Source organism: Prosopis cineraria, unplaced genomic scaffold, assembly GCF_029017545.1.
Source record: "Prosopis cineraria cultivar Desert tree isolate PC_DT_omini unplaced genomic scaffold, ASM2901754v1 PC11, whole genome shotgun sequence".
In the NCBI taxonomy this organism is placed as follows: domain Eukaryota; kingdom Viridiplantae; phylum Streptophyta; class Magnoliopsida; order Fabales; family Fabaceae; genus Prosopis; species Prosopis cineraria.
In genome coordinates this window covers 20346203-20357043 of record NW_026555342.1, presented here as the reverse complement: position 1 = coordinate 20357043, position 10841 = coordinate 20346203, and positions in this window count along the sequence as shown.

Here is a 10841-nt window from a genome sequence, read left to right as displayed (position 1 = left end):
GACATTTTAATAATTAAAATCATCCTTAGGATCTAGTTAATGGATTCGTCAGATTTACATCTAATCTCAAATAATCAATTGAGATAACTCCCTTTTTTAGCATGCTTAATTGTATCTCAAACAATATCTACCTATGTCATTGTTCTCTTTACAATGACTATTTCCTTTTGGCAATTATATAAATCATTGACATGGCTTGTATCAGTTTTACTTATAGTAGAATATTTACTAAGAAGTTCTCAACTACTTAGCCTCATTATCAACCAACTTTAGAGTAATAAACTCCGGCTCACATAATAATTTATTTGGGTACCAATGGATTTTTCCTCATCTGAATATCAAAATTAATTTACATCATTGTATTATTTTAATACAATGAAAATTCATTATATGTAATACCCGCATTTATGGAATTTTTCAAAACACTCATTTGTCTCATCCTCTTATGAGAGTAATTGATATGCTTAATTTCCATGCAACATAACTATAGCATGGGATTAACATTAATTATTGCAGTAAACTCTTTAAAGTTTGTACATTCATATATAGGTTGAGCAATAAAATCATTGCATTTTCATTTTTTTTAAATATGTTAGCATCATAGGAATGCTCATCTACACTAAATGTCAGTTTTACACCAAAATAATTGCTAAGGAAATTTTCCACAACTTAACTTCCAATTTTAAAGTAATGCACTCTAATTCTATTATGGTCGTATTATTATATTTGTTCGTATCACTACTGATGGTGGATTATCTCTAGTAGATTTTCACCCATGAATTTGCAATTCAATCAATATTCGTATATTTTATACAATAGGAATCCACTATACACAATATTATAATTCACAATATCTTATGAATATTTCATTTATCTCAAAGGACCATAACACATAAACAAACCATCATTCACAACAATGAATCTTTGTACCAAGATAATTAAATAATTCATGCACTTATTTGAAAATACATTTATCTTACCAAAAAATGATTAAATTTGTGCTCCATCACAATACTTATTTCTAAGCCACATAATTTCATAATTAACAAACTTTACCCTCATGCAAATAATAGCCTCCTCTTAATTAATTTTCCTCTCCAAATCACAACACAAAGTAATATCTTGACATTTATAAAATGAGGCTAATATTTTGGCACAACACATTTTTTTATTAAAGCAAAATCATTTTTTGCAAGGTATTCCACACATTAGGCATCCCCACACTTTCAAATATTTTAGTTACATGAAAAACATTTTCATGCCTTAACAACAATAATTTTAATTAAATTAGAATCTCACCATATAATCTCATCCCATTCTAATTAGATTAGAATTTCTCATAAATTTAAATTCATCAAATAAAATGCCCAAATTTAACGCCATATTACTTTCTTTAGGACAATAAGGTCCACATGAATTCAATTGAGACAATTACAATTATGACACTTAAAAGTCATATGATATAACTTATTTTCACACTCATGAAGTCATGTGACCATCATCATGAAACAAATTTTATGTCTCAGTGCTGCCAAAATTATAAAGCCCACAATAAATATATTTATATTTATTTATAAAGGTGCATATTTTACCACACTTTAATTAAAATCATAATGTATGTCATCATGATATAGTATCGCAGCAACACAAGCAAATAAAATGGAATCATTAAACCAAACACCAGTATACACATAAACAAGAAATGTGGATATTAAATTAAATTTCACAAAATTTTAATTTCATGAAGCACATAATCCACATGCTCCTTACAATTCAGAATCATAGGTTAACAGTACTATTAACACGATCAAACACAAAAAACACTATAAAAATTTGTTAAATAATATATCCCATCACCTTCACCATTAATCGGAAAAATTATTAGTGCACACCACACTCAAACCAACTAATATATGCTATATCCACTGCATATAATAATATTACTATGACTCAACATACAACCAAACCAACACTCCAATTCCAAAATGAATGAATGCACAGGGGAACCTCCTCCAGCCTTGCCACGGAAATAAAAATTATGATCCGCTAATAGCATTCTTAATTTATTAGATTAATTATCACCCAAATATCAATACTATTAAAGCTTACAGCGTTACTAATTCATGATTGATATTCAAACTCCTTAAAGAAACCAATAGCAACACATTTTTTCCTCATTACATTTCACCCTTATTATTTATAAAATTGAAAGCTCATTATGTCTCATTATAACGATCCATAATATATGATAATTTACATTCACACATATGTTATCAAAATATCAATGCATGCATTATTCTTGCCACTGAAGCTGTGAACAGAATGCACCTTTTCTAAAGAACAGCCTTCATCATTTCGGCAATAACAAAAGACTAATCTCTCACTAATTTCCAGCAGGTGACCATTTTAGCCCAGAGCTTCAACGACGGCTAAGCATTCCATACCCAGATGAGGGGAGTCATCCTTCCCGCTTGGGGGCTCATATAAGCCTTTTTAGTGGAGACTATCGATGCAAGTTGAAGAGGCAATGACCCTTATAAGGACCTCATCGTCCTTAATTAACATGTCTGAGTGGTCGTCCCGTTTTTGAAACACTTTTGGGTCACCTTCACTGAGGAACGTGAATGATGTACTCTAATACCCAATTATGCTCATGAACATCATCGAAACTTATTGTCTCACGGTGCACCTCCATAGGATCTAAACTCACCAAGTTCAGTACAACTAAATAAGACCAATATGATGGAGTTAGTTCTTAAGATTGTTGGCAAAAGTAGGTAAAATTATAGTTTGAGTTGTGCTCAAGGACACTGTCTTTAAGAGCTATTCCACTACACCGGGTTGATCATGCGGTAGTTCCCTAGGATTAAACAGACTTTTCCTACTAAAGGTAGGGACACAAAATAATAAAAATTCATAGAATATACTTAGGTAACTGTACAATGAATTAGTATGATAGGAGAGGAGAGAAAGACTAAGAGTATTAAGGCTCTAATTGAACCTGTCGCAAGCACTGCCTTTTATAGGTATATCTCATAATGTCAAGCAATAAAACCACCTTAATCACAATTTAAAAATGGTTTCAAATAATAATGCTATTTAAATTATATGTCACAAAAAATAAATAGACTTAAATAATAACTAATATTATTAATTTATAATAATTCCTTTTAAAATACTTAAAAAATATTTTGTAATATTCAACACTAGTCCATGCAAATATTTAAAGAACCTTGAGTTTCTTGTGCGCGCGTGCGTGCAGGATTCATACCAAGGGTTTCTTGTGCTTGATATCTGTAGCAGAGTCACTAGTGCCCATGGTTAATCCAATGAATGTAGCATATTACAGTGACGACGCAAAGGAAAACGATGGGGGTGGCGGCATCATTTCAAGGCTCCGAGGAGATCTTCAACGTTGATAAGGTGGAAGTTAGCAGCAAAGATTGATGGTGTTTGAGTATAATAGGGTTCAGAGTAAAGAAGCAGAGGAAGGGGAACATGATTCTTTGCTAATACAAAAAAGTCTGATATGATTTTGAGATAAGAAATATGACAATTACTATCATACATCTTTATTTGTTGACTTAACGATATATGATGAGTGTTAAAACAACTGTCATAAAACACCCATTATATAATAGTTGTAATTTTTAAAAAATTTTAACTATCAAGAATTTGATCCTTTATATGTTGAGTAGTGTGTAAACACCCGTCATTTATAATAAAACATTATATGACCCTCATATATTATAAAAGTGTCTTCCACCTTTTCTTTATATCACGGTCTTTTTATGATAGTCATATTTTGAGGCATCAAATATTTAGAATTTTGTAGCAATATATATTATTCTATTACTTTATTTCTTATTGTAATAATGAAAATTTTGAAATTAATTATTTTCTTGTGTGACCAGGAGTACACTCTACTAACAGCGAAGCCGATCACCCCAGTACTTACTTGAATTTAATTACTTATTAAGTTAGCATGATTTCAAGTTTAACATTTTTTTGACAGGGATGTAACTGAAGAATTTGAAAGTGAAGTAATTCTCAAATCATTTCTACTAAAATATACCATTTAATATTAGGTTAATGAGTAAATAGAACCTTGAAGTATTGCTTGAAAATCACCCTGGATTCTAAACTCTTAAAATATACAAAATATACCCTAAACTTTTAAATTCATAGCAAAATAAACCCTGACTATTAACTTTTTTAACATTATTACTGTCCATGTGGGTACTGTAATAGTCAAGGTTAAATTTGTAGGAAAAAAATTCTGAACAATACCTACGTGGATAGTAACGGTATTAAAAATTAACGGTCAAAGTTTATTTTGCTATGAATTTAAAAGTTTAGAATTTATTTGGTATATTTTAAAAATTCAGGTCCAGGGCGATTTTCAAGTAGGAATTCAAGGTTTTATTTGCTCATTAGTCCATTTAATATTTGTGTTTGAGATTCCATGAGTTATATTTTTATATATTAGGAGTTTTGAACTCTTGACCTCTATTACGTACACCACTCCTTACCCTTAAGTATATCATTTCTCACTCCTTCCTTTGTAACAGCCATACAATTGTTGAATTAAAAACAGAAGTGTTCATACTAATGTGCAATTCACAAGTCTACCCACGCATGAACATTGACTTACAAGTCATTATCCAATGACGACTCAACCCTTCAAAGTCTTCACCATTCTATACGCGTTGTTGGAGCAAGTGTGTAGAAATGCTTCATGTGTCAATTAAACATAAGTCTTTGTACATGAAAGACTCGTTAGTACTTTTTATTGGTTTGATTTTTCTTATCTTAATCCTTTCATTGTCATGTTTTATTTATCCTTGGAAACGACTTCCTAATTAGCTCAAATTAGAAGATAAATAATATTTTTTATATCATAATGCTTTCACAACACGATATATTACATTATAATCTAAACCTAATTAGCACCTTAACTTTTTAAATTATCTCGTAATGATTTTTTAAGTTAATAACAATATATATTTACAAAATTTATTTTGTCTATTCCGAAACACAGAAAAGGCCAATCATAGTCAATTTTCTAACCCTCTCGAGGTCATTATAGAGTAAAGACTTGATAATGGTTCATTATTCGTTTGATTTTTCTTCATTTGTCTAATCAATGCCCTTAATAAATAAGAAAATAAGGGTCAATATAAAATATTTATATATTTCGTCATACATACATACATATATTAAGGGCATAGTTGGTATATGTATTATAATTGGGAGTTATTTGTACAAATGCCAAGCGTTAGAAATTATATGTTTAGACTTTTGATTTTAACCCCGTAATACCCCTTATTTTGGAAAACTTGTAATTTTCCTCGTTGGATGTATTTCTGTCTACTGAATATTATGTTGTTGCTAAGATATAAGCAACAAGATATATGTTCTGTCCACAGGAAAAAAGCCTAAAATTTTTATAATGATGTAATTCAAACATATTTTTGAGAAACAGGAGGTTTTGAAATTAATGATATATAATTAACGAAATTAAATTTTGAAATTTAAAATCTTCAAAAATCATTAATGTTAACTAGCCTTATTAGTTCTCCCTCCTTCAATGCAGTTGATCAATTAAAAAAAGTGCTGTTCATAGTGAAGTGCAATTCACAAGTCTACTCACATATAAACATTGACTTACAAGTCATTATCCTTTAATTTAAAGACTAAACCGTTCAAGGTCTTCACCTTTCCATACGCGTGGTTTGAGCAAAGTGTGATGACAAATGCTTCATGTGTCAATTATATATTGATTTTTCTTCTCTTAATTATCCTTTCATTCTCTTGTTGTCTCGTTTTTCCACCTTAACGAATTTCTATTAGTGAATGCTACTAAACACAAGCCAATTATTCACATACAAACATTGACTTGAATTTTCTTCTCCTGATCCTTTCATTGTCATGTTTTAGTTTTCCAAGGAAATGACTTCTTGATAATTAATTTGCATTAAAAAGCTCAATTATAAAAGCTTCATGTGTCAATTAAATATAAGTTCTTATACATGAAAGACTTGGTAGCGCTTTTTTATTGATTTGATTTTTCTTCTCCTAATTATGCTTCCATTATTTAATGAATTTCTATTGGATAACATTTGGATGGTTGGATTTGGATTTTAAATTTAAAATATTACATTTCAAATCTCACATTTAAAATTTATGTATTTAAATTTCTTTATTTGGGTAGTTTATAAAATTTCAAATGGAGAGAAGAGACAGGTTGAGATTCAAAATGAAAACAAAAGATTAAGAATGATGAGTTTACCTATATTTTTAATCAACAAGGGATGAGAACGAGAGACAAAAAAAATACGAGAGTTATAAATGCATCAAAGGTAAAAACACGAGGAAAATAATGTGTATAAAGTGGCCAGAATTTTAAATGATTAGAGTGTAGAAAAAATTTGAAATTACAAAAATTATAATAAGAAATGGATTTGAATTTAAATCCATGAATTTTTGTGGACCCAACTAGAAGATTTAGTTCAAATTCAAATTTAAATTTTCATTAATCCAAATATATCATTATTGAATACTCAACGCAAGCCAATTATTCACATACAGAACATTGACTTGATTATTCTTCTCCCAATCCTTTCATTGTCATGTTTTAGTTGTCAGTCATGGAAATGACTTTCTAATTAATTTGCACACATTAGAAGATAAAAATCTCAATTATAAATATATAATCAGTAGCTGTTTAAAAGTTTTCAATATTCCATGCATTAAGCATCAACACAAATTTAAGCACGCTATGCAGTTGCGAGATATTTTTGTATAAATTTCTTTGACCAGAAAATATTTTTGTATACCTTAATAATATTACAAATTTGACCATTATAAATTATATCATAGTGGGTTTGTTTTAACAAAGTTATAATAAATATCTAAAAGAAAAGGCCTATCAAAGCACACTCTTTCCATGATTTTGTATAAAATCACAAAACAAGGATGTACTGCTAGAAGGTGATTGGAGTTATTATGGCATATTGGAATAATCGAATCAATCATGCAGTTAAGGTCCTAAGAAATTCTTCATACTTGATAAATAGCAATTTTATATATTTTTAATTTAGATTTTTAAATATTTATTTGAGGCTAATTGAGTTTAATTAGATATTATTTGATTTTATTAGCCAATATTTAGTTTTGAAATTTTAACTATCTAAATTAATAATTTTAAAATATAAATGATATCTTTAATATTTGTGCACAGGTACTATTGAATTTTATTTTATTTATGCAAATTTTTTAGATTCAATTTAAAAGATATAGAAAATATTTTGGGTAAGAAGAACATGGATATGCTTGGAGATCAAATTAAGAATTAAATATTTAAAACTTTATTTATATTTATTTTAGGTTTTTTAATATAGTTTTTAATTAGGGTTATTTAGGATAATTTTGTCATTTTATTAAATTATCAAGTTTTATTTATAAGGAGACGCACGCATCACCTGAGGGAATATATATATATATATATATATATGAAGGAAGGAACGGAGAGAAAGGGGAGCACGATGTTTTAGGGAGAGGAGAAAAAGAAACAAGTGGCGGCATGCGTAGGAAAAAGAAGAAAGGATAAAAGCGATCGCTATTTTTTTTTTTTTAAATATAGGCAATGGCTTTTCCTATTCTCATATCATATTATTTAATTTTTAATTTTATAAATAATTAATTTTTTTAGTGTGATCAATCACAAACCATGATCCTAAATTTTAATCGAAATCTTTGATATTTAAAAAAGATTTTATTTTAGCTTTATTCTAATTTGATTTTCTACTCGCTACCTCTAAATTTTTTGCTTTAATTGCTATTGCTAATTAAAGTAGTTTCATTGCATAATTTTGGATTATAAATTTTATATGAAGTTTTACTTGCTATAATCGATTGATATAGCATTGTAAAAGTAATTTGACCTAACTTGGGTGATTATCCATGCTTTGTTTCTGGTATGGCTAACATAGAATAGTTGTTAGGTTGTGAATTAAAGGAGATCTCAATTAATCTATTACTTAATTTCTTGTTTAATTCTTGAATGATAATTTGAGAAATAAATAATAAAGCCAGAATAATAAAATTAAATAAAATTGATTATTTGTGGACAAGGAAGATTAAATTTAGGTGATTGGGTTGTGATTAATTGCGCTACTTGTGCTTGATAATTTTCTTAGTTGAATTTCCTCTATTTATTTAATTCTAATTTAGTTTTAATTTCATCATAAAAAACCTCCCATTATTTACCTTTCCATAACCATAATTTAAATATTTACTCTATTGATTCTTAAGGAGACGACCTAAGTTGAGCTTTACTGTAAAATTTAACTTTTATTAATTTTGATGCTATTTGACAATAATGTCAATACTTTAGTTATTAGGATTTTTATCTCACTTTCAGTTAAATATTTTCCAAGTGATAGATCTATTAATGTCAGGAAGGCACTTGAGTAGAAACCTCTTCACTCATAATTCACATACCACATCACTCTACATTAATATACTTGGTGTATATATATTGTAACTGGGAGTTATTTGTACAAATGAAACATGTTAGGAATTATGTTTAGACTTTTGATTATAAACTTGTAATACACTTGTTTTGGAAAATTTGTAATTGTCCTCGTTGGATGTATTGGGATCACTGGTTTTGAATACTATGAACTTTAATATATTTCTGTCTATTGAATATTATTGTATTGCTGAGATGTTGGGCTGGGCCATGTTTTTGTGCCAGACTCCTCAGAGTAGGATCGTGGATAATTTTGTATTTCTTTTGCAAATATTTCTAAGAAGTTATCTTATGAATTAATGGTGTTACAACGAGCACATGAACAGAAATTACACACATTTAGATAAACACTTGCACATCGGTAATATACTTCATACAACCAATATGACGAAATAAAGGTAATATACTCCCAGTAACTACGCACATGCACACAACCAAGAGAACAAGATCTAAAGAACCTTTGAAGTTTAGCCACAAGTAAAATTAAAAGTTGAATAAGGACATAAAAACTATAAGCGTCTTCATTGTCTTGATTCATGGCTTTAATTCATTAGAATACTGACATATGCTGAATTGGCTCACTTAATGTTGTCGATAGAATGAAAGAGCGGTGAGAGAAGTGGTTGAAGAAGGCATTGAGGATGTGGAGGAGAGACGAGACATGAGGTGGTGCAAGGAGGAGGAAGATGGCTTTGTTCTGGTCATATCTGTTTAGTCAAAAGATTAATAGGATCGCAAAAAACTTGATTAAAAACATTATAAGGATTTAAACTGTAAAGACTTGATTACAAAATGAGTGAAATCATAAGAATTGAAAGATTAATTTTTGCTTAACTTTATCTTTTATGAGAATGTGAACGTCATTAATACAATAGGGCTTGAATTGCAAATTGAGATTATATATCAACTTAAATAATTGAAGATAACTTTCCTAATGGGGGACAAGAAAGGTTATGATTTGATTGATTAGGAGAGAAAATTGAAGAAAATGGGATAAGTGAAAATGAAGAGAAGAGAAAAAATAAAAATAAAATATATTCTCTCTTTGTTTTAATAAAAAAATAGGAAAGAATAAGAAAAAAAGGACTAAATTCATAGTAATAGTGATATTCATATGAATAAGGGTCTATTTGGTTAGGAGGGAAGGAGGGAGGAGAGGGCCAATTTTAATGAAAAATTTTCTTTCTTTGTTTGGATGAGAAAATGAAGGGAATGAGCTCCCTTTCCCTTGGCAATTTTAAGATGGAGGGGAGAGGAAGAGAAAATTATAATTAATTTTCCTTTCCTTCGCCTCTCAATCCTTTTTGTTGAAATCTCTCTCCTGCCCATTTTTACAATCAAACATGACGTGAGATCTGAGTGATGTACTTGACCAAAAAAATTCCAAGCAACATGCCTCTTTTTTATTCCTTTGAATAAATCTCGAGGGAAGACACGCGAGCCACAACTAAAAAAACTATTGGCCTTAAATGCACCGTTTGACCCAATTAACAAAATTTGGGCTTCAAAAATCGGAGAATTAAATGCCTAAGCATTGTGTACCAAAAACATAAATATCATAGCATTCTGTCAAAAAACCATTGTTCATAATATCTTGGGCTCTACCCCACTACGATTTTTGGCGCAACGAAAGTATCAACCAGCCAATTTAGATTATTTAAGTTAATGTATCAAAAAATTTATTTAAATTAAAGTTAAACGATGTAAATAAATGACATAAATTGTTCACATCTTTTTGCTTGGCCAACAATTGGCCACATCTTCATAACTATTAAAAAAAACCCAAACTTAATTCAATAAGATTAAATATAGCCAAGTCAAGTGGACAACCCATCATTTCCCAACACAAGCTTACCATACATTTCCTCTTGGTGTCATCACAAAAAGTGTTGGATCTAAATTATTAAAATTATAAAAAATATATATGAAGCAAATTAACTTCTTTACATATAAATGCACCTGGCTGATTTTCTCCGATATTTTTTAGGGATACATACGCCATATCACTTTCTCTCTCTTAACAGGGGCACCGAAAAAGATTGAAAACAGTGTTCTGGCTGAAACTTGGAAAAAGAAAAGGACAAAAAGCTTGAAAACTTGTTGCGCCACCATCACTGGATGGGATTACCTAAAATTTTGTTAAAATAAAATTTAATAAATATTATTAAATTATTTAATATTTATTAAAAAAATAATATTTTAATAAAATTAATATTGATTAAGTCTCTTAAACTTTTTAGGTCATTCTTTATAATTTTTTTAGTCAACTAACAATCAAATTAACAGATATTTAAAACTGAAGTGT